Raw genomic sequence first — 26,719 nt, forward strand, 5'->3', positions numbered from 1 at the left:
AAAAATGAGCACATGTGGAAACGATCGATCCCAGACAATCATAAAAAGGTAGGTTTTGTGATATCATTCTTATATAAACATTAATCATTCATGATCACGACAATTGGACTCCTAGTGGCGTTTTAGTTACGTTTTGAAAGATGTACAATACCTGTTAGATGTCGTTTTGATCTGTCCATTACGAAATTACTCCTAGACTCTTAAAGGGATGAATTTCATTGAAATTCTATATTTAAATTCATATCTTTAGTCTTTACATAAAGAATTTTAAGTTATTTTAAACTGTGTTTCAATCAGATTATTTCCTAGTGGCAAAACGTTTCAAAATTATACATAGAAAGAAATAATAAAATACGGGTGTACGCTAGAATATGTTTTTTAATGTCCCAGCCATGAAAGGTTGTAAAGATATCCTAAATTAATATTCAGTTAGTCGAATGATTATATAATCTGAAAATCATGCTCTAACAAACTCGAACGCGGTACTTTTCGAGCCACTCCGAGCTTTCCGTCAGTAGCTTGGTGGTCGCACGCCGGGAGATGAAAATCATCTACTACTTAAAATATCCAAGTAGAACATGTCTATGCGGTTCGATTTTGGTTTCAGAACTGATTCCTTTTATTGAAAAAAAAAATGGATCCAAGTGAGAATAATATTTGGTCGAATGGAATGGAATGAAATTTAGTATTTTGGATTGCTATTAAAATTTGGAATAATTTCAGTTTTGGTTTCAATCAGACCATTATAACGGCACCATTAGACCAAACAAAATCATGCCTGCTACTAAAATGATCTAATCGAAACCAAAAATGGAGAATATTCGATAACGTTTTAGTCCTAAATACCAAATTTAATACAAATCTCCAGCTAATGCGAAGCTGTCGACAGCTTCGCATTATTTCGAAATATTTTGCCAACATTTTGCTTCTAAAAATGGTTCTATTAAAATCAAAATGGAGATGAACCAACACATTGTCGTTACGTTTCAAAATATTGAATTTCATTTAAAGTACTTAGGTTCCAAAGCTGAAGATAAAACGTGTACAAGGAGTCCTAACGAATCTAACAACGGCTTTGCATTTTTGGAATTGGAAAATTTACTTAACAGCGAATAACACTTAAATCGCCTTTTGACACAGAATAGAAGTTCGTGCGTGTAGCAGAGGATAACGGGAAAGCTTTTTTTTTTTTTGTTGTTGTTGTTGTTGTTGTTTTGTTTTGTTTTGTTTTTAAGGTAACTCGTTTATACTGCTTGAAATACGGGTAATTCACAGAATTCGTTATTTACTGAATTTGAAGTCCTATAAATTACATTCAAAAATTAAATCCTATTTGCAAAATCCTACGTTCCCTATTTCTATTAATTTGCAATCACAGAAATAAAGCCTTCTTCTTGAAGAAGAACTTAATTAAAAAGAAGAAGAAAAGAACTCAATAAGTTCTTTTCTCAATTTTCAAGTCATTCCATGCTAATATCGTTCTTTAAATATCAAAAGTACATTTTATTTCTCGATTTCCATATACTCAATGTTTATGGAGGAGAGATATCCCAGAAGAGAAAAGTTACTAGTGGTGTACCCCAAGGGTCTGTTTCGGGTCCATTGCTGTTTAATTTGTATGTAAATGATATTGAGAGAGGTCTGAATGGTGATATGCAGTTGTTTGCAGATGATGCAATGTTGGGGGAGAACTATCAGGAGTAGCGGATGCTGTAGCTTTGCAAGAGGACTTGAATATACTGGCTAAATGGGTAAATAAGTGGGGATGTCAATTCAATGTTGCAAAGTGTAAGGTTTGAAATTTGGAAAGCAGAGATGGGGTGTAGAGTACACATTCGGTGGAAATATCTTGGAAGTGGTAGAGGAGATGAGAGATATGGGAGTTATTGTACACAAGGAACTAAAATTGCGAGGACAACACAGCGAATAATGGGAATGATGCGGAGGGCACTGACGTGTAGAAGTAAGAATGTTATGGTTCCCTTGTATAAGGCTTTGATCAAGCCACATATGGATTTCTGTGCACAGATTTAGTCACATGGTTTTCAAAAAGATGAAGATGAATGGAAAAGGTTCAGAGACGATTGACTAAGGTGGCTTTTTGGTTTCTGGAATGTTGAGTATGAAGACAGATTGACAAAATGCAATTTACAGAAATTGGTTTTTAAGGTAACTCGAAGGAGGAGAGGGAATATGATCGAGACATGTAAGCTGTTAAGAGGTTATTACCAGATTAATGTCGGAGAGGTTTTGCACAGAATGGCTGAAGATAGGAAGAGAACAAGAGGAAGCTGTACAGCTTCCTCTTCCTCAGTATAAGGAGTGTGAGCAAGGGGGTGAGGAGCAGGTGTTTTGCATAGAGAGTGGTGAGCCCAGAGACAGTGAATATATTTAAGGCGCGGTATGATAAGCTGCGTGTATAACAGTGGACCTCCCACGATGAGTCTTTGACTCCATGGAGATTTTTTATAATAATAATAATAATAATAATAAAGCAAATTTTATCATTTTAAAAGTGAGAAATACATCCATTAGTAAAACTCTTTTTTCGTTCATATATATTTTCCGTGAATCTCCGGAGCTTTAAAAGTAAATTAAATGCATCGAGATCGAAAGTGTGTATACTATAAATTATTTAGGATTAAAAATTGACAGGAACCTTAACTGGAGATCATCTATTAGAGAATTACGCAAAAGGATAAGATTAGATTCGATAAGATAAGATAAGATGCAATGTACAGCTTTCTTTTAAAAAAAAAAAAAAAACTGTGAAATTGTTAAGCGAATTATATTTCGTTTGGATCTAAACTGTTATAAACGTACTGTATTTGTTATATGCTGGACAATGTAACCCACATATAGTTCGCCCACCGTTTGTGGGTCTCTGCTTGGCGTCTTGCCAAGAGTAGCCGATTCATGCTGAAGGTGAAGGACGTATGAATTGGTCGCCAACACGCGAAATCACGTGTTTTATAGGTAAAATTTTCCAACTGTTATACAAGCAACATAGTTAACTACAATAATCATAAAAGAGAAGTTAATTTTCCGACCGGTAATAATAAACAACTCATCCCACAATACGGACTGATGACCCTATTATCGGAATGGATTCTCCTTTTTCTGACATGCGCAGAAGTGTCGAAGGATCTCTGATCAGTAGGCGAACTATACCACATTCAACATTTAATTTTTCTACAAAATAAATTTTAACACGAACTCTATATGTGGTTTTCTCTCAAACCAAAGCATAATAGGAAATTTTGATTGCAGAACAAGGTGGTTTTCCAATGCCTTCTTTGTATACTGCTCAAAACAATTAGGGATATTTTGCTTTTCTTGTAAATTATAAAGTTATAAAAATAATTTACAAATGTAACACATTTATTTCAAAACATTCTTAATATACAACAGTGTAGAACATCTAACTGCGTACAAAATTATGTTAAGACTTGTAAACATGTCAGCTGTATTAGCATGTGTGTGGGGGGGGTGTATAAAAGCGTGGCTTGTTGCGCTCACTTCCACAGTGCATAATTATCACTTCAATTGTAAAATTGTGTCACGTACCACCCATCATTATTTTGTTAAAAATGGCAGAGCATCATGATATCGGCTTGGAGAGGCATTGGTCGATTAGCAGCTGGACAAGCGCAGCAAGTTGTCGCTCAAGCGTGTCGTGTATCTCAAAGCGTAATTTCGCGACTTTGGAATTGCTTTCTGGAGACGAGAAATGTTCGAAATCGTCTTCATGTCATAGGTTTATATGGTTGAAGACCAATGGTTTGCATTCCACTTACTGCAAATCACAAAAGAGCCCGAAGAATTTGGGCACAGGAACACCACAATTGGACAAATGAGAATTGGGCTCATGTACTTTTTAGTGACGAGTCCAGGTTCAGTCTGCAACCAGATAACCGACGTATCTTGATATGGCGTGAAAGTGGAACAAGAAATAATCCACAGTTTGTTCGTGAAAGACCACAACATCAAGGTAGGAGTTTGATGGTATGGGTTGGAATAAGAATAGATGGTCTCTGTATTACTCTGATCTCTCCACACTGATCTCTATTTTATCAGAAACGGTTCCTTAACAGTCCCGAAAGGTATCGCGATGAGATTTTGGAAGCTATAGTTCAGTGATCGCGAACCTATGACACGCGTGTCAGCACTGCCACACTTGAGGGTTTCAGGTGACACACCTTGGATGTTGAAAAATATTGGTATTCTGATGAAAAAACTAATTTCAATAATTTCAGTTTATTAAATTAATTGTATAATATGAATTCATAGATTGTATATCAATGTCCTATTAAATAAATAACCTAATATGATATGTATAAGTCACCATCTATGATTAAGTAGTTAAATTTATAATGCATCTATGCAAGTGGCACATCAACAACATCAATATTTAAAAAAAATAAAAAGATGTTTGACGCACCTGGGTAAAAAGGTTCGCTATCACTGCTATAGTTCGTCCATATGCTGCTGCAATTGGCCAAGAATTCATTTTTATAGATAACAATGATCGTCCACATCCACACAGTGCAAATTTGGTACAAGAGTGGTTTGAGGAAGAAGGTATTGAACGAATGGACTGTCCTGCTTGTTCATCGATTGTAATCCAATCGAATATGCCTGAGATGCTTTAAGTAGGCGCTTTTCTGCTCGATTGGTGCCACCACGATCGCTTCAAGAGCTCGAAATTGCTCTCACAGAAGAGTGGAGATATATCCCACAAGAACTGTTTGATCATCTTATCCGGTCCATGCAAGCAAGATGTACCGCTGTTAATGGAGACCATACGCCCTATTAAAAATTAACAAAAGCGTTTTTGGCCATTCTTGTTATTATTCTTGTTAAAATTATTTCACGCTAAAATGTATAATTTATTACATTTGTAATAAATATCGATTATTTAAACAATATCTCATCAATTATACAAGTAAGAAATATTTATTCATGTATAAAGTACCCAATAGTTCTGATTATTTGCAGAAATTTATAATTATCCGGCAGGAAACTAAAACATCCCCTAATTTTTTGAGCGGTGTACAAAATAGTATCCTATAAGAGCTGGTTTGTCTGTTGTTTATCGAAAAATCCGAGTTTCAGGAAAAAAAAAACCCTCTCCCACCTCTGTGTGAGACCGGCTATCACCTTTTGATTGAAAAGATTCCTCGCGTTACAGACAGGATTTGAACCCAAATCTTTCCAACCAAAGGGCTCCGTCAAAACCGACTGAGCTTCAGAGGATCTAAATACGCAATCTGACGATTGATAAATGTAAGGACACTGCAATGCAAAAAGAGAAACAGAATCCTTTTAAATATCTTATCACTCAGAACGATCTATGGAATACTTCTGTTTTTACCTAATGATTATCCGATTTGAAAAACGATAGTATTCCATAGATCGTTCTGAGCTAAGATATTTAATATGAGCATGAAATATGTGATCCCAAAAGCAGGAAGAAATAATATTTAAGAGAACTATTTGCACTCAAAAATTTTAATAGCCTACTCACCGTTAATAAGAAATTTAGTCAACATAAACAGATAAAGGTATTTGAATATATATAAGAATAACGATAAATTGTTTATCATAAGGGTAAATTATACGTTTATAAATTAACAGATGCCATAATACTGAATTAGATGTACTCATTCTCAATGAATAAAAAATCAAGAAATAAAAATTTTTTTATTTTTTGCATATTAATATTCTCATACACTACTTTTGTGTTTTGCTATCATGCTCTGCGTATCATGCTCTGCGTATTGACGTGTGTAATTCTTATACATTTCATTACACAGATGAGCATATGCTCTTGGATTAAACTTATCAAGTCATTTGCATAATTTTGAAAATGTATATTTGTAATTTTAAAAAACAAAATTTGCATTCTAAATGTATTTCTGCATATATCTGCATGCAATGGATTGCTGCTGTACAAATGTGTATTGATAGTCATCGGTCTACGTTTAAGTTTTAAAGGGTAAACAGCGCTCCATTCTTTCTCGAAGTTAAAACACGCGTGCTCTTGATAGAGACTTCATTCAAATCAATTAACGTCACTAGCAACGTTGACGACTCATTCAAAACCAAAAGTTCTGAGAAGGTCAAAAAGACGTCAATAAACGAGGCGTGAAGTGGTCGAATACAAGCTTACAAGACTGATGAAAGTGTTGAAAGGATAAGAAATTTGATCTGTTAGGACAGACGCTTCACTATACGATTAATAACTAGAGTGGAAAGCAAGAAGATAAAAAAGCACTAAAACTGGATTACTGTGTGGGAAAAATTTAAACGCAACACTCCAGCTTGCAGTGCGTTGTCAGCAAGAGTATTTACGAGTATTAATTTTTTGATCACAAAAAAAAGTTATCTGAAATGTTTGATATCACTGAGAATATTCAAAATTGAAAAAAAGAATATTGAAAAAAAAATAAAAAATTGAGCAATTGCAAGATTATTAACTGAAGTGGACAAGACTCGTTGGTGATTATTGACCTGGTGATCATTGACAACGACAGACGGCTATTGTTTAGTGATATACTCGTATTTCGTTTATTTTATAACATTCGAAAGGAAATAAGTTAGATGCTTTTGTTGTCTCATTTCTTTATAAGACTTCAATGTGCAGCTCGTATATGGACTATTCCTATTCCAGAGTTTTTAGAAGTGCAAGAGACTGTTTCTCATATATTTTATGCATGCATGAACAGTGGTTACAATACTGGAAATCGTTTCTTTCCAGCAATTTACGTAGAAAAATTATCATTAACTTCATGGGATTCATGTTTATTTAATAAATCTTAGAGAATGCCGCAGTATGAAAAAAAAAACGTTCAAGTAGAATAAACAAGTACGATGTATCAAGGATAAATCAGAAGGTATCCTATGCATTTACGAGTATTAATTATCCGAATACAGATATACAACAGGGGAGAATTCTCCGTGCTTGTATGCTTGCTGCGCAAGCTCATTACTTGAGAAAGAAGTAATATTTATTTGTTAATAAATGCATGCATTTATAAGCATTCCATTTAGGATTTTATTTTTGTAGACAGAAGACGTTTTAAGCTTGCGCGGCAATAATTGAGCTTTGCGTTGTGTAATGAAGGCCGACGTTAGTCAAGCTACCTTGGCTTGCTCGGTTGTGGGCGCATCCAGGTCTTCGCTTCAGCACTGTGATTTCATACGCGCGCATAGCCACTTCCGCTCCCTTCACGTCGCCTTAAACACAGGCCATACGCAGTGCAAGTAGCTTTAACCAGTGAGCTTCAGCCAGCCTTTACATTTGCTTGTTGCTTGGGAAAATTAAGTTACGACCAACTTTTTATGACGATGTTATTGACCAGTTCATAAAGAAGAACCGTAGGGTAGAATTTGTATTCAAGTAGCTAAATTAAAAAAGATAGAATATCATTTTTAAAATAAATGTTGTATTTGTAGGATTAAATGTACATAAATTTCTGAATATATAGTTTTAAATGGTCAGTAATTCATTATTCCGCTAATCAGACTTCAATCACACCTCTCACTCCCTGAATCATAACAAGAGCAAGCGTGAATTTCAAGACCAGCATTCGCCCCTGGTATGCAGTGCATTATTTTATAACACAATCCCCTCTCTGGTTTTGAAAACACTTCGTCCAAAGATGCATAAACTTTTGGATGCTGTCAAAAATAAAATAAAATATTAAAATAAATAAATAAAATACTGGATTCCATGTCTGCACTTTCCCTCATCTTGAAAATGATCGAGAATGATGAAGGACCCGAACAGGTGGTGGTCGCACAGAACAAGGTCCGAAGTGAATGCTGTAATATCCCAAATCATAACATTTGAAAGGTTTCCACAGTTTCATTCAGTATTACGACTTTCCTTGTTACGTAACAGCAATTTTTTACCATTCATCTGGTAGCAATGTGCAGTTTTCCATAGCATTCATTTCTTCTTAATGTTCAAAATTACTTTGTAAATCCCCCCCAATAAAAAAAGAAAAGAAAGAGTGTAACCATCAATCACTCTTGATGAATTCCGGATGAATTTTCTGATTTGAACTTTTTCTTAGCAGTGAGGAAAAATGGAGGGTGAGTTTCCATTCTGAACTCTGTCGTTTGCTTTCCAGCTCGTAGTGGTAGATGGCAGATTCGCGTTTCGTTATCAGTGACAGTGAACATGAAGATATCGCCTTCCTCACGATATTGATTCACATGGAAGTTACAGATGTCCAAAAAGTTTTACTCGTGTTCTTCGCGAGATTCAAATGTGTGTGTGTGTGTGTGTGTGTGTGTGTGTGTGTGTGTGTGTGTGTGTGTGTGTGTGTGTGTGTGTGTGTGTGTGTGTGTGTGTGTGTGTGTGTGTGTGTGTGTGTGTGTGTGTGTGTTTCCTTAATTAATATGTGAATCAGTTGACAAAACTTTCATGAAATTTTAATAATGTGCAGCTCGTATATCATATCGCTAGAAAGCATCTCAAATGTACTTTATGATCTCTTTTATAAGAAGTGGTCGAGCAATGTGGAGCGAGGCATAACCTGTGAAATGTAATGCGGAGTATCTGAATTATGTACAACATTACTCTGAAAAAAATATATTGTTTCATAATAATAAAAAAATCAGTAACTTACATCCAAAACAATACAAATACTTGTATTAGCACTAAAAACAGGCTTGATGATTAAATGAAATAAAAACTTAAAATCATTTCTCTTCACAAGTAAAGTTATATCATGTCTTACTGCATTTCAATCATTCCGTCAGTCTTAATTATAAATTAAATCTGCTAATGCTTTATTCCCCAAATGGAATAGGCGAGACCATTTAGATCTAATTAATTTTTGGAAACTGAGTGGGCAACCACTCTCCACCCTTAGAAGCTAATCATAAATAACGGGCTCAAGACTATCAATGATTTTAAAAGGCATCCGGAGAAGAGAGTGTGGCAGACAACTTCCGCCATCTCGTAGTCTCCAATCCTAACATTATATATGTTATTGTCCGAAGTGAGTTCTATGCTCAATTTTCTTGCGTTTAATTATTATTATGAAATCGATTATTTATATTGTCCTTGAGGTTTTTAAAATATGGAAAAAAAAATTTACTTCTAAGTATCGCTTATCGGGAAGTACTTGGAATCAATTAGAATATTTTTAGCGTCATAATTTTTTTTTCCTGTATTAGCCCCTCACTTTATACTGCCAGATAATCTACTAGTAGAACGATGCATTTTACTGTTATACAACTGGTTTGGTTTAGAAATTTTTTTTGCATTTGCATATTAGCGTTCAGACAATGAAAAAGCAGCCTTTTAGATACTCGCATATCAGCTTGTTTTAAAGTACGGATAACAAAAGTGTTTTAAAAGGCATCTCAGTTTTGAAACATGCAGTAACATTTGAGAAAATGGACTTTTCGTTTCAGTTTGTTATGAATTCGAGAAACAAAGAAAATTCCCCACGTGTCATTAGTAATATATGTTGTTAAACGTTCAGGGGTAGCATTACGGATGGTAAGCAGTAATTCACATGTTATCTAATTACACAAAGGAATGCCCGCTCTCGTATCCAGTGGAAAAGTAGTCATAAAACTTGGGAATATGAGCAGCAGAGAAGTGGAATATTACCAGATGAGTTAATGTTTGCTCAACCGAAAATCTCTATGCGCGGTCATCAAACAGTTCCATTTAACATGAAACATAAAATGTTCTCACCATTGTTTAAACCGTTTAGCCAACACTTCAGAGCTCTTTTGGAGTAGAATTTATTGCAGTATAGACTATAGTTTCCTGGTTATCTTGAAAATACAGTAAAATCTCAACAAAACGAGTCCTTTTATAGCGTGAAATTTAGAAACGTCAAATTTATAATGGGAAACAAAACTTTGCTGGTATAACCGTTTAGAGAGCAAGAGAGACTGTACTGTTCTGACAAGATGCATTTGATGTTTGAAAAGTAATATTTTTTCCCTTTAGTTGTTGGATCTGAAAGGACGGGAAGAGTGGAGTTGAATTTAGTTCTAACGTCACTAAATACTTTCCTTATACACTACCTATGCATTTTATTAAGGACCATTCTTGTAAATCATGCGCTTTTTTTTTTTTGTTTGTTTAATGTTGGAATCATCTGGAAAGCACGAAGGAAGAAGTCAATAGCCTTTCGAAAATGAAGAAAAATATAATCTTACAGACATAGTTGACATACAAAAGATGAGTGCGATAGTTATCCATTCTCATTATTATGTCTTTTAGAAACAAAAAAATCGATCGTAAAACAATCGTCAAAAAGAGGCAAATATCGCTGGAAACTTAAGGATGACCGAATTAGGATTAAACATCCTTCAAATGAATACAAAGTTAATTGTCGCGTCAGAAGAAAATGACATGAACCCTTTTACATTGATGAAACCTGGATTCAATGTCCATTACATCTCTAGCCAGTTTATCTGTTTTTGAGAAGATGTCCTCTCAAAACAGATGCAACTAGCTGTTATAGTAATAATACAATTGTCTCATTAGTTCAGTTGCTTAGCTACTAACACTTAATTGTATCCAAATAATCGGTCAACTGAGTTTGGAAATCCAGGAAGCATTCTGGCACGCTGTACCTGCATAATACGAACATAACAAAATGGAAACAACCGTGGTTGAAGTTTACTGACTTCTGTGCAGTCGTGGGTATGGTACCGAGAGACTATAGATTCAGATCCTGTGGCATTGATGTTGTAACTCTTTTTGCTTTCGATATTTATGTAGGCAGTCGAGTGAAAAACCTAATAGATATAGATTTCTTTCGTATCTCGGTATAGCATACTGAAGTAGCAAAAATGTTCCAATTCCAAAGCAGAGTTCCTAACTTATCTGTTTCACCTGTGTATATAGTGAAAGAGATAAGCTATCTATTTACCCAAATATATAACTTATAGCCCAACTGCTATATTTAATGTGGTATAAGCCTATCGCACACAAACAATCCACTTACAAAAGGTGGGATATTTTTTATGTAGTTCCCACACACGAAAAATTGTTAATAAACCTATAGTACATTGGTAGCGCGGGTGAGCTAAGGATTTTTTTTTCCTTTTTATCAATTATATATATATATATATATATATTTTGTAATTTAAAAAATATATATTTTTATATAGTCCGGAAACTCTGTTCTAGAGACCTACTATGAAACTTTTACAAGCCCCTTCGGGCCACGAATAAGTGGGGAGGTGGTCCTTGCGCTCAACAGGATTCTAACCCGCGAATTCGAATCAGCTGCAGCAGCGTGAAGAAAATAAAAACAGAAGCGATGAACTAATACGCAGTGGTGGCTCGTGGCTTGAAATCGTGGGGATGCTGCAACTTTCGAAATATAGATACACACTGTAAGTACAGTGTATACGTGTTTGGATAAAATATCAAAATTATGGTAAAAATTTAAAAAAAAAATTTAACATGAAAAAATATTGTTTATTTTCGATAAAATTATACAGTTTGGTATAATTCAAAATTACTTAAAAATAAAATCCATTCCTTTTATTGTAATTAAAGGAATGGATTTACAATTTTTGGATTACAATTAAATCCTTTAATTGTAATGTCCAAATATTTAAAGAGACGGAGTAAATACGATAAGCACTACGAACACTCTACTACTGGCGTAAACTGCATATAAACAACAGTGGAACTGCGCGATGGACAGTGCCGCATTACGCTAATAGCTCGCATCTCACTATGACGTGCATATGCTTGCGAGCGTAGCAATATGACACTGTGGTAAATACAGTGCCGCTAGAGTCCTTCGCCCTCCTAAGTGCTACAAGATGGATTTTTATTATTATTTTTTTAAATAAATTAATAAATATATTTATATATCGAGAAAAATTGGGGGTGCTGCAGTTCCGTAGTGCCTATGCACGAGCCGCCCCTGCTAATACGAAACAAACAATAGTCATAGTCTCTCATCTATTTTTATTACAATTTCACTAGATTAAATGTTTGTCATCAGCACTAATAAAAAAGCAAATATACGGCATCTGGATCAAGTTCGTGCCTTTTAAGTAGTACAATTATTAGAAAAACTACTGCCAGGAGTTTATTTTCGTCGAATATTATCACTTTTGAAAATAATTGCAGATTTAAGTTACACATTGTTTGCTTACTTGGCCTATAAAAAATTATATGAGTGATACTTATTATCATTTAAATTAAGAATTTTCAGTACAAGAAATGTTTAGTAATTATGGATATGTGTGGGATGCATTGGTTCTTAGTTCAATAAGAATTGGCGAAGCGAATTTAAACATAAGCAGCGATGACGATAGGATTAAAGCTTCTTTTTTTTTTTTTTTTTTAAGTCGACGGAAATCGATTGTTAATGATATGGAGTCATATCCCGAATGCAGACTGATTTAATTTACCACTGAATTCAATGCATTTAAACAACCTTCTTATTCTCTTTTTAAATGTAAATATGAATGTGTTTTATAATTTAGGATCAATTTCGGGTCACACAAATCAAAATACGAAATCTCCCTGCTCCTTAATGTGTAAAATTGAATAATTAGTTATTGTTCAGGAAGTTTAATGCATGAGTAATTCGTACATTCGACTGAGCAAGTTGAACGTAATTACAACATCGCAGCGAATTGGAAACATTTGTTACGACAATAAACACGTCTTGTACACAATGTATTTTTTTTTTTAAATCCAGTACTTAAATGGAGTACTTAAATAATCAGATGTGAAATACACTTGAAATAATTCTAACTAATCAACAGTTTTTTTTTTCATATACAAATTTAGGATCTTAAAAAAAGCTGATTAAAACGAATGGCATTAACAGCTGCATGGTGGTAAATCAAAGTTACAACAAAATGTGTAGTTTGTGTGTGTGTGTGTGTGTGTGTGTGTGTCGCAGTGTCCAGCTTACACCATACTTGAAAGAATAACCCGGAATATTTCGATGCCTTAAAAACTACAGGAATTTTTCGTGGATAGAAACCGCAAGTGTTTTGGAACTCTTTTTACTGATTATTCTGACCTACTTACCAGTTTTGCAATGCATCCTATGTACGAAATTCCGTAGTTTCTCGTACATGACAGATGTCAGCATATTTTCTTTCACCATCACCTGGAATCTCAGTCCATCTGGAAATTGCCGACGCATTTTCAGGCTACTTCGATAACACACTACAAGGTTTGCGAATAGATGAATGCCGATAATTTCGTACAGCATCGCAAAAGACCTTACGGCATCCTGTTGAGTTCATGTCAAATCTGGTGATCGATAATTTGAAGTGGCGTGTAGTTCTGTTTAAGTCCCTAGTGTCATAAACATTAAATACAGATTACTTACAAAATATTTCTTTATTCACAGAATTTCCACTAAGCATGTTGTGATCTTCTTCGGTCTGATTTCAAAGATGAAATAATAGCAGAAGCATAAACCGACAGAATTAACAATACAGATACGACATCGCAAATTTTATTAGAATAGTATGGTCTAATTATAAATAAGTCCTATGCAAGGTTCACTAAAATGTTTAGATTAAAAAATAAATAAAATTAACATTAATAAGCAGTGTTGAGTCACACTAGTTCTCAGAAAGAGAAATGAGATAAAATAATGCCATCGGATCTGTTTAGATTAGGGCGAAAGTAGTAGCAATGCTTCACCATTTCTTTCTAATCTTTCTATAGAGAAATTGTTTAATTATATGAAGGCCTCTTTTTCCAGCAAACACTTTTATTTTTCTTTCTTTTTTTTTTGTGTTTTCCTCCCAATAGTAACCTATATGGTTACTATTGGGAGGAAATGCTTATATTACATGTAGCTTATAAATACTGATTAACATTTGTATTTATATTTTTGTATCAATTTTCATATTTACATTTGTATTTTTATATATACATATATTAACACTATACAGTATAATTCACATAATATCAGTATTTATGTTAGATTATAAGGACTGGAAGTTGATTTTATTAGCAAATTTAGTTAATTCTATGTAATAGTTTTCGACAAGTCTCTGTCTTGACACTGGCCACTTGTCTCCGGAAGTGATGGCGTGTTGTATTAGAGGCATCCGGATAGAGTCCAATACTGACAATCGTAAAGTAAGTGATCAACAGTCTGTTGAAGGTGTAGACTACATATGCATGATGGTGATTCCAGGATATGGAATCTGTGTAAGTTGTGTCTTAGTTTTTCCATGTCCCGTTATTGCGTGGTTAAACCTGGAGAAAAGGCGTTTTTTTTTTCAGCCGGAGTCTGCTTCTGATGCTTCGCAAGAATTCTTTTGTTGTTGATCAGGAAGAAGAATGGAACACATCAATCCCAAAGTCTAGGTTTTTCTCTTCTTCAAGTATTTTTATAGAAGATTTCGAGTACTTTTAGTAACTTGTTTCCAGCCGTTCGTTTCTAGCTGCTTCTTTAGCCAACTGATCCGCTATCTCGTTTCCTGCCACCCCAGTATGAAAGCAAGTTCGCCCAGCAGAACTTGATTTCCCATCCCTCTAGAGTGAGATTCCGAACCAGATTTCTTGTCTGATCTATTAATGGTTGTTCTGGTTTTTTATGCCATCTATAGTGTTTCTACTATCACCGTAAATTGTTGCTGTCTTTTGATGAGAGGTGTTGAGTTCTAATTCCCTGAGATATGTAAGTGACTGAACTATAGCAAGTTGTTCTGGTTGGTTGTTGGAACAGAGAGGATGCAGCCTAGAGATGCAGCGTTCTTGTATAATGGACTGTCTGTTGTATGCAATGAAAGAACAACCAATGTTCCCTTCGGTTTTGCTTCCGCCAGTGTATATTTGGAAATAGTCGCTTTCAGAGCTTCCCTTCTCCTTAATGTATGTTCTCTTTGCTGGATGAGGCCACCTACTGTAGTGAAGCGGACGTTCGTAGCAGTTTGGATCGATGTTGTAACTTTCATTATATCTTCTGGAAGTGACGTCATATATAATAGATAATTCTTGTATTTTCAGGCAAATCGGTGTTAGAGCTTCAATAACGCAAGCTGCCTCGATAGATATTGTCCTGTATCCTTTAATTATACGTATGGCTATAAGGCGTTTAGAGCTTTGTTTGGTTTTTGTCGGTTTATCTTTGATTTTAGTGCATGTTTCCAAGCAGGTGTAGCATAAGATATCAGTGGTAGTATAGCTCCGGTATATATTGTTTTCATCGCTCGTTGGCCTAATCCCCAATTAATCCTTGCCAACTAGCTAGGAGGTTTACTACTTGTTAGCTTTTTTTCGGCAACATATGAGATGTGCTTATTGAAGATAAATTTTTCGTCTATTGTTACTCCTAGGTATTTTAGCTCACTGACTACCTCGAGAACTTCTCTGTTTAGGAAGACTGTAACAGGTTGTTTTGATTTTTTTGCGTGAGATGTGGAGCACTTTAGACTTGCTGCTATTGAATGTAACTTTTTTCTATTTTCTCGCGTGCCCACTCTGCAATTTTAAAGAGTTCTTCGTTGGCCGTTACTTCTATCTGTAAGCCGTCGCTTCCCCGAATCATTATCATCGCATCATCGGAGAAAGCTATGACTTTTGTTTCAGTGGTGAAAGGAAGTCTTGTAGCGAGTCGTACTGGATTTCAGAAACCAGGCCCACAGCAGAAACCTTGCGGATAGCCTCGTTTGACTTTTTTCGTTACAGTTGTGGTTTTTAATGTCATAGTTGCTCTTCTGTCTGAAAAATAATTTTTGTAAGGTCGAGTAAGTTTTTCGGGCATATTAAATCTATTAATTAATTGATTATGGCTGGCCACCACGCAGCATCGAAGGCTCCTAGTGAGATAGTAGTACGTCTTTTTTTGCTGTAGACTGTTTTGTGCGAACGCTTTAACCTCCATAATTGCATCTACTGTGCTGGACTGAGGTCTGAATGCGTATTGATTGCTATTTAATAGGTTTCTTGAGTATACATAGTGCATTACTCGGTTTATTAGAAGTTTTTCTAGTACCTTACCAGCAACGTTTATGAGACTGATTGGTCTGTATTTGTTAATTTCGTCAGATGTTTCTTTTCCTGGTGTTTGATTATGGGTATAATTTTTGAGCATTTCCATATTGAAGGAAATCATCCTCTTTTTAGGCATTTGTTGTAAACTGTTGTTATGAATTCTGGGAATTCGTGAAACGCTGTTAGGAGTATATCGCTGGTTATTTCGTCTTCTCCAGGAGTTTTTCTTGGATCCATTGATCTTAATACCGACTCGATTTCATTAGTTGCAAATAATGAAATCGAGTTTTGTGGATTTGTACATTTGTTGTTCATCGTCACCTGGGAAGTTTATTCCCGATGACGATTCATCGTCATCGGGAATAAACTTCTCTATCATAATAGCTGCAGTTTCTGCTAAGTTTTTAGAGTAGGTGTCGTCTGTTTTCTTGATAGTTGATAGTATACGTGTTGTCTTATTCTTGCTCGCTGCTAATTTATATATGCAATTCTAAGGATTAGATAATACGGTTGAAACTGTACAAATTTTGGGCTGATAGTTGTATTTGGCTTTATAGTAGTCCTGTCTTCTGCTCTCTCTCTCTCTCTCTCTCTCTCTCTTAAATCTTGGTTATTGTATGTTCTTTGGTATAGTCGTCTGAGTGCGTTGACACGTTTTCTTAGGACTGATAGTTCGTCGTTCCACCAAGGTACTGATTTCTTCCATCGATGTTTAGCTTCTTGGTTGTTCTGAGTGTTTGGTCGCTGGATTTTATCAGACCTGGTGAAAGTGCAGAAGCAAGGAAATCTATATCGGTTTGTGCTGATGCCCAGATGGCTAGGTTTTTGTTTAAGCTGAGCTGTTGTTCACTGTTCGCATTAAAGTGATGTTCTGAGATTAGGCGTGAAAATTCTTTTTTTAATGCTTTTATAAATTTCTCTAAGTTGGTTTTATTGGTGGAGTATTTGATGTTAATGCGATGGTTTGTGTTGTCTATTCCGTTTAAATTTTTGTTACTGATAATGAAACTTATTATGCGATGGTCAGAACAGTTTTCCTCTTCTTCGTTTTTCCATTCAGAAACCCGGGGTAAAATAGCGTTGTTTGCCATTGTTAGATCGATGAAGCTGCTTCCTCTGGTATTTTCGAATGATGGAGTGTTACAGTCGTCGTTTAGTATGTGTAGGGAATCTGATGCTATGAACTCTTCAAAATTTTTACCTCTATTGTTTGTGTTTTCGTTAAACCATAATACCGAATAGGCGTTGCTATCTATTCCAAGTATTAGGCCGTGGTTGATGGTAAAATCCACGATGTTGCTTATTTTTTCTAAGTCGTGTTTTATGTCTGTGTGATCGAGATACATACTCGCAACAAAAGTTTTAATTACTCTGTACGTAATTTCGATAAGTACCGAGTCCTCGTTGCTGTGCTGAGTAATTAATATTGCCTCGACTTCAGGGTTTACCACGAGTATTGGAGTATTGCACCTCTCTTTCTTTCTGATCCTTTGGAAAATATTTTATAATTACTTGGAAAGCCGCATATTTTGTTGTTAGTGTTGTATGGTTCTTGTATTAATGCTAGTATTATATCTTTTTATTTATGAGTTCTGTTAAGTTATTTACTCCTTTATGGACCGTTGAAGATTTATTTGAAGGCATGCCAGGGATGTAGTGCTGTTTCTGCTAGCTCTATTATTGCTTTCTAAAATCGATACTGAAGGTACTGAAGAACATAATCGGTATCGGTACTGAAGAGTTCTTCATTCTGCATGCGGATTGAGTCAATTGCATTGTGCGTATCAATTTCACTGGGAATGTCATATATAATTAGTCTTGGAAGATATTTCCTACTGGAATTTGCTACTAACGTGCCTTTGTATTCCTTCGTGATTTCATTATGTAGAAAATCTATGTCGATCTTTGGATTCAATTAAGACTCCTCCGTTATTAATACTTTCCATTTATGTGATTCCGATTTTGATTTTTCTTGGGTATATTTTATCTTTGATGATATTCTTAGTTTTCTTGCTGTTTAATTGAGCTATCGGTTTTACTATTAGTATATAGCATAGGTTATTTTCATATTCGTCTTTGTTTTTAGCATTGTTTTTAACCACATACGAGTATAGCTGAGTAGGCTCAGCTAAGTTAGCCTGTTCCTGGATGCTTGTAGCAGCAATCTGTAGTTCTATTGATATTTTAGTTTCTTTGTGTGTGTGTGTGTGTGTGTGTGTGTGTGTGTGTGTGTGTGTGTGTGTGTGTGTGTGTGTGTGTGTGTGTGTGTGTGTGTGTGTGTGTGTGTGTGTGTGTGTGTGTGTGTGTGTGTGTGTGTGTGTGTGTGTGTGTGTGTGTGTGTGTGTGTGTGTGTGTGTGTGTGTGTGTGTGTGTGTGTGTGTGTGTGTGTGTGTGTGTGAAAAATTACATCATTACTAACTTCCTATCTACAGTTTTCCTCCAAATCAGTTTGTTACTTGTCAAGACTCCAACATTATCAGATCTTATATTTCTATCTTACAAGGCACTTTTTACTGTATCAATCCACCTATATATTAGTCTTCCTCTGGGTCTTTTCCTACCAACTTAGCAGAGAACACCTTGTTTTGCTAATCTTTCCTCTCCCATTCTGTTTAAGTGACCATACCACCCTATATTAGCTCTTCTAACGTATTCTTGGATGCTGACAATGTCAAGTTCTTTCTTAATATCCTCATTTTAAATACTATATTGCCATTAGTGTTATCTGTTCATTCCCCTAATGTTTCTCAGTACTCTTATATGTGCGGTCTCAAGTCTTTGGTCAAGTATTTTATTTCTATCCCAGCTCTCTCAGATCCATAAGTTAAAATTGACTTAAATACTGTCTTGTATACAGCTAATTTAGTGTTTTGGCTAATTTCTCTCTTATTCCATATATATTTATTCAGTTGGCTTCCTACCATACCAGCTTTGTTGATTCTGTTGTCAATTTCCATATTTAACTTACTATCTTCACTAAAAACCGTGCTTAAGTAGCTGAAATGTTTTACTTGTTCTATATGTTCTCCATTCACAATGCAGTTGATATATTCAATGTTTCTGCCTATTTTCATTGTCTTTGTCTTCTTATTGTTGACCTTCATACCATATCTATTACAACAGTTATTCACTTTAGTCAAGGAATCTTGCAGGCTTGTAGCAGATTTATTTAGAAGTATAACATCATCCGCATAAAGCAAAGAGCTGAACATTAACATCTCCAATTTTTATATCAGGTTTACTACCACTTTCCTTCATAATGTGATCCATATAGATAATGAATAACAGGAGATAATGTACATCCTTGTCTGACACCAGCTTCCTGGGCTTTCTTCAGTTCTAACTGCTGACTTACAACTCAAATAAAGAATAAGTATTGCTTGATATAATGCCCCATTGACACCATATACCTGTAGCGTTTTGAATAGATTCTCTCTTGGCACCTTGTCATATGCCTTTTCCAAATCGACAAAACTTAAATACAGATCTCTGTTATATTCCCATGCTTCCTCTACTATTTGTCGTAAAGTGTAGATCTGATCCTGACAGCCTATGTTTAGTCTGAATCCATCTTGTTTTTCACCAAGCTTCTCTTCCACAATACTTGTGGAAGAGAAGCTTGTATATTTGCATATATCTTACCAGGAACACTCAGTAGGGAAATACTTCTGTAATTCTCACATTCAGTTTTATTTCCCTTTTTTATATATGGGTACTATGAGAACTCTACTTCAATCATCTGGAATTCGTCCCTCTATCCAGGCCATCTGAACTATGCAGTGCAGCCACTGTAAGACTTTTATACCTCCATACTTGACCATTTCTGGTTGAACATCATCTACTCCAGTTGCCTTTCCATATTTCAGACTTTAGATGGCTTTTTCTACTTCAAGTATGGATATGTATTCCTGACTGCATGCCTGTTGAATATTTTTTACTACTGTGCTGTCATCACTGCTTGTTCCATTTAGCAATTTTTCAAAGTAATTGCTCCGTATTTCAAGGATATCCTTTTCTCCTGTTTTCATGTCACCTTTTTCATCTCTAATTCCTTTTAAGCAATCTTTCCTCCATTTCTGAGTTCTTTCAACAACCTCAAGAATATCTTGCCACATTCTTGTTATTTATTTTCTATGTTCTTACCAAAGTCCACCTATGACTTTTGTTTAGCTAGTTTTACACAGTGTATAACTTTCTTACATTTGTCTGTATTTTCTAAGATCACAGCTGACTTATTTGCCAGGAACGTTTGATATGCTTTCTTATTTTCTTTCACTGCCTGTTTAACTTCCTGTGTCCACCCTGGAGTTCTGATTTTTCTATCCTTACAGACAACTTCGCCACATACCTCTCTAGTTGAATCGATCAATGTTTTCTTTAGGGCTTGCCACTGAATCTCCAAGGTTTGGTTCCTGTTCTCAAACTCTTTCATTTTTTCTTCAGTTATGTTTGTGTATTTTAGTCTACAGTTCACATCTGAGAGCTGCTCAACTTTGATTCGCTTTATCCTGCTCAAGACTAAATGGTGATCACTTCCAATTTCAAATCCTCTGTACACTCTGGTGTCCTGCACCAGGGAGAAAACATCAATATCAACAATAACATAGTGAATGAGACTTTTCTTATTCCTTGCCTCTTCTCTCCATGTGAATTTGTGCACATTTTTATGTTGGAACACTATATTAGTAATAACCAATCCATTCCCTCAGCAGAAATCTAACAGGTATTTGCCATTATTATTAGCTTTGCTCTTTTCTCGAAATTTTCCCAAAATATTTTTGTATGTCTGACAATCATTTCGTTTTTCAGTTGCTTTCTCTAAAGCAACTGAAAAACGAAAAACATTCCTCCACTCCTACCTTAGTAGAACCTTCTGTGGGACCATAGGCTCAAATAAGTCTCATTGACCAGTTCCCCATTCTCATATTTGCCCACATCACTCTACTTGAGACTGCCTGCCATTCAATTAGATTAGCCTAGTATTTAGTACTATGGCTACTCCTTGATATGTGATTGCCTGAATAAATTTCTTAAAGAACTGGTGAATGAGCAATAAATACATTTTGTATTTATTGCTCATTCACCAGTTCTTTAAGAAAGTTCAATTAACAAGTTTTGAACACCATATCTTCAGAGAACCGACAGAACTAAAGCAGAAATATAGACTGACCTATGTGACCTCATTTCAGTAATTATTTCTAATTATTTATCGTAATAATATGAGCAAGTATTTTAATGTCCAAAACAAAGTGCAAAATTATGATTTTCCTCCTCCAAATTTATGAGCATCGATAGAAATACAAATACCTGCTTCTGAAGAATAGCTCTTAATTTTTAATTTTTATTCCGGTGTTGCTTCTTCAGAAACAATACATTATTAAACATTCATACATAAAACAATAAATAAATAAATTACAACGTGTTTAAATATATTTTATATTTAGTGTTTACAAACCGAGCATTTATAATGCAAATCAGCCATCCTATTACTTTCATATCAGAGTATTGAAAAACACTCTTGAAAAATTGAAAGCAAACAAAAGAATATTCAAAGCAAATGATTACAAAGTACGGCACTTTGTAGTCATCTCAGGAATTCCGTTGAATCATTGGAATCCCTAAGAATTCCAATAATTTCGCGATGCATCTGAAAACGCCGCGACTCACATGCTTTTTAACAGACAGCTCAATCGACTCGGACGTAACATGATCGTTTCTATGCACAATGTTTGTGCATGAATTATTTCTAACATGCAGCGCTGTATCCTTACATTGACATGGGCTTTCAGGGAGATAAATGTAAATCAAGAACATTGCAAATAAAAGTACAAGTGATGAAAAAAAGAGGTTATTACGGTTTGTCGCAGACGTAAAATTCAGAGACGGCATAGTTGCAGCGTTGTAAGACAAATAACAAAAAAAGACGTTATCTGTTCCCAATATGGAAGGAAAAGATAATTATTTAAAAGAAAAATCACGGTTTGTCAGATCATCAAACATGTAAAATCTACTTGTGCTATTAAATAATATATTGCTATTATATTTATAAATAATAAATATTTTTATTATATTTGATAAATAATAAATATCGCTATTATATTTGCTAAATATTATACTGTTACAAATAAGTTGTTGAAAAAGCAGAGCAGACGTAAATGAACAGACGATAGATGGCGTAGTTACAATTGCAATTTTTATACAAAAATATCTGTTTACAACACTAAATGTAGTGAAAATGATTATTTAATAATTTAAATTGCGTTTGTTTTGTCACATTTAATGTGTAATATAAGACATTAATTTCTTCGAACAAATTTAACAACGCAAATTACAAAAAAATACTAATTATAAATCTGTTTTTTTTTTCTTTAGCTTACACAAATGAATATTATTCACTAATTAGTTTAGAACTTAAGCTTGTGGATTATGTTCCATAATAAGTATTCGTTTTTAACGTTGGGTTAATTAACGTTGGATTAGTTGCAGCTTAGCAAAATACTATCAAACTGCGCAATGGAGCATAAAAAGTGAACCATGTCGTCTTTCACTGTTCCTCTGCACAATACTGTATAATCTGTAAGGTACTTAGAATGCCATTTTCGGGATTAATACACCCAGGAAAGGAACAATGCTTCTTGTCTAAATTCAACACTCCCATCCAAAGATAAGCAAATCAGCGACTTTGTAATCAATGGTGATCTCCGTTGAATACTCAGAAGCATAAAGGGAGTGTATGAATCACAGGTCACAAAGTTACACTTTTAATACATGGGCAAGTAATTCTTCTATTTGCTTTTCAAAAGATTATTTCTTTGAAAGAGGATCGGTTTCAAATATCTACTGCCTTCCTTGTGATCAGTGGTTTCAATGAAAAATCTAAAGTTTCTGTGGTATGATTGGCCGAGTGGTTAGCATGTACACTCTCCAACCAACAGGCTGCGGGTTCGAATCTCCTTCCTAGGTATGGACACCTGTACTGAGATCCTCCCCCCCCTCTTGCTTACTTGCTAATTAGAGGACTGCAGAAGGTCGATGTTTAGTCATTGGAGCGAGATTTCCAGACTGTAAAAATAATAATAAAATAGAAATCCTTATTGCACTCACGATGCGTGATAATATATCACTATGACTGCAGTCTTTCGTGAATGGGAATCACACAAAATGTGATATGGTCCTTTATTTTTCTGAATAAAGTATTGTTTTGGAATAAAATAGCCAACCGAATACAAATATAAAAAAAAAAAATTTAAAAAAGAGGAAATTATGTATGTATGTCGGAGAAACATAAAATTGAATGGTTTGCTTTAATTTTTCTTCCGTCGCCCCTTACTTTGAACCATAATTTGAAGACAAAACTAATTTAACGACATTGGACAAAATAGTAACGAAGTGCTATTTGAAGTGTAAAATGTGGATAGTTTAGGACACACTCAATAATCAAAAGTTACAGTGAGGAATCGAAAATTACGGCTGTCCACTCTCCACTGACGAGTTAATTCTATCGCACCACCTGACGACCAGGCTATTGAAAGCTGACATTAATAATGTGTAATGTGATATCACCGATAGTGGAGAGTCGTTAGCCATATTTCCTGTTTGACAGTTAGAACACGTTGTCGTTACATAATACTAGTGTAGATGACCTTTTAATTATCGCACAGAATGGGCCACCAATCAATGTGTAAAAGCAGAACGTACTATTGATCAGGGGTATTTTTGTAACAAAATTGGGCGTTATGCAAATAAACATTCAACAGATGAAAAATAAAATCTGGATTTTAAGAATAAAAAGAAAAAAAAAGGAATACATTGCAATCTCTCTAACCAGAACCTATGTTAACCTAAAGGATTTTTTATCATATGGGAATGACGTTTGTCCTGAAGCATTAATCAACACAGAGTAGCGATCACTGTTATTCAATGAAAGTGGAGTGGGTTTTATTCAAAACAGCAAAAACAACTTTTTTTTGTTGTTTTTGGTTCTTTTGAAGTCAAGGAGTATCAATGGTGTATATTCTTCTGAATATACACCATTGATGAACGGAAACAAAAATCTATCGTTAGAACACGAATGATAATATTACAACGACTTAAAACAAATTTAGCGGAATTAACAAATAATAGTAATAATAGTAATAATAATAATAATGAATACCAGACGTGAAAATACGAAATTTTACAGTATAAATGGTTCTTTTATAAAAATTTCGAATAAATTTGAATGAGAATTAATATTCGAGTTCACCTGCTCCCCTTGAGAAATAAAGACGTTGCAAGATTTATTTTTTATTTTGCTAAATTACAATATTGATTTATTTTATGAGTGAATCGTGAGCAGGCAAGGATTAAATAATCCAGAAACCAATGCGCTATAGACCAGACATTTTAGTTTTTTTTTCAAGCCATTAAAAAATACCTTTTCTTTTATTTCTGGTCTCCTAGTAAGCAGGATGGTGGTTCAGAGATTTCGATTTCTGAGGCACTATTTGCTGCATTAATCCAGCTCGATCCTAGTCTTCTTCTGGGTCTTTATTAACTGCCATTCTGGCACCGATCATCTGCTTTGCTAACCTTACAGAACACAGTTGCAAAAGAAAAATGAGGAGAAAAAATTAACTGTCACTTTTTCAAGCCACATAGAGCACCCTGCTCAGTAGAAGCCTAGAGTGGTCTCACACCGGGCGATGCAATTCATTTCGCATCTAATGACAATCAAAAATATCCATGCGCACGGAGGGATTTAAACCACAGCCATTTTCTTTTAAGAGCACACAAACACTAACCACTAGACTGACTACGTGTGGTACAATCATTATAGATGGTCTCTCTTTTCCATCAATTATTGCTAAATGTGAATAATAGTGTCATAAATTTATCGGCTATATTTTTTTTTCTATCTGCAGAATTTTTTTTTAACCAAAACTAACCGGAATAAAAACCAATGTACCGAGATCCTTCTTTATGTCACTCGAAATACAAGTGGTGCAAGTGAAGTCTATAGCAAAAGAAACGGAGATTTAAAAGCATCATAGAAAAGTTAGAAGCAAGAATATACTGCTAATAACCTCACACATCAAGCGTACTGAGCTTCCTTTCTCTATCTCTCGAGAGTTGTCTTAAGACTGTTGGTAGAGTAAGTATTCATCCAGAAAGATAACCACCAGAATTTAAAGGGGGTTGATTCTAGCTCGTCTTTCATTCTTCTTTCTCCTATCCCCGCCCCCTTCCCTTAGAACGATGCATCTCAACTATTCGAAAGATACTTCTCGGAAATTACATTTCGTCCAGATAACAATATAGGCATTTACTTTATTGGAAGCTATTTAAAAAAATAAATAAATAATCGAAAACAAAAACACAGGCGAAAAAGAATCCGAGTTCGAGAAATATAACTAGAATTAATCATAAATAAATAACGTTAAATCTATGTTAAGAGGAAAACAAATATCTTTTGGTTTTTGAGTTTATCCCCCAAAGCGCTGAACTGCGCGCTTTCGGTGATACAAATGGCTGCAAAGATCTCTCTCGTCACGGTGTAACCGTTGAAGAGATCTTGTGCTAATAATCTATTCTGTGGAGTCGCACTTTCCTCATATTTTCCGCTGCAGAGAACTCAATTTTCTGCCATTAGCAACAGTTGACAGATAATCCAAGAAAATTCATTTATTATCAGTCACCATAACATACAAATCGGCGATGAGTCTTCTACCAGTATTATCACGGTCTACTGATATCACTATCCGATATTAATATTATTTTTACTATTACTACTACTACTACTACTACTACTACTACTACTACTAATAATAATAATAATAATAATAATAATAATTCATCAATGATTATTTATGGCAGTTTCTTTTCTTTTTTTTCTTTTTCTTTTTCTATAATTTCAATAAATGACATATTTTGAAAATTTTCCACACGTAATTTAAAGTAATACAATAAACGAATTAAGTCTGAGGGTTTTTAATCTCTTGTTAATTAACTGTTAAAGAATCAGATTGAACTTTAGGAAGAAATAGCCTGAACATTTAGCTCTGTGGCTAAACTGAAATACATATATTTCTAAATGCTCCCAGTGTTCTTGAACGATTTTCAACTTGGAGGTAAGTTATTATGTTTCCTGAAAACTCTTTCTCTCGATTGCACAAAATGAAATGACTATCATAAAGCTTTAGCTTTATTTTACATGAATCTCACAACAAAAAAACCTTGCAAAACGAATGTTTGGCATTAAATTTAACATTACAAAGTAAAACTTGCTTTCAGAGGGATAGGAAGAGCTCGTGTGCAACAGTATCTCCAGTAACGTTAGTTATATGGCCAGAAGCATGTATCAATAAAAGAAGTAGGCGAAGGACCAACAGGATTGCAAAAGTTCGATATTTGTTATGCAACTGATTGTGTGGAACAACCAGGGAGTGCAGTGCAAATGTATCTCCACACTCCATGTACTGGACACTATCCTGAAGGAGGTTTTACAGAGGACTACCATTCAGGATACCATGACTGTGCAACATACGTCAGCAGCTATGTATAAGGTTGGTGAAGGAACATCATAATTAGGCAGCAGAAGACTGGAGAATGGTTGTACTGAGTGATGAATTCCTGGTTCGTTCCTGTTATTTCATGCGAATGGAAGAACAAAGGTATGGTGACAATGACATATCGTTATGAATTCATTATTCTTCTCCACAGAAAAATACTATAAATCTATTAAGGGCAAGAGATAATCTA

Source organism: Typopeltis vanoorti, chromosome 2, assembly GCF_054136105.1.
Source record: "Typopeltis vanoorti isolate ZY-2024b chromosome 2, IOZ_Tvanoo_1.0, whole genome shotgun sequence".
In the NCBI taxonomy this organism is placed as follows: Eukaryota; Metazoa; Arthropoda; class Arachnida; order Uropygi; family Thelyphonidae; genus Typopeltis; species Typopeltis vanoorti.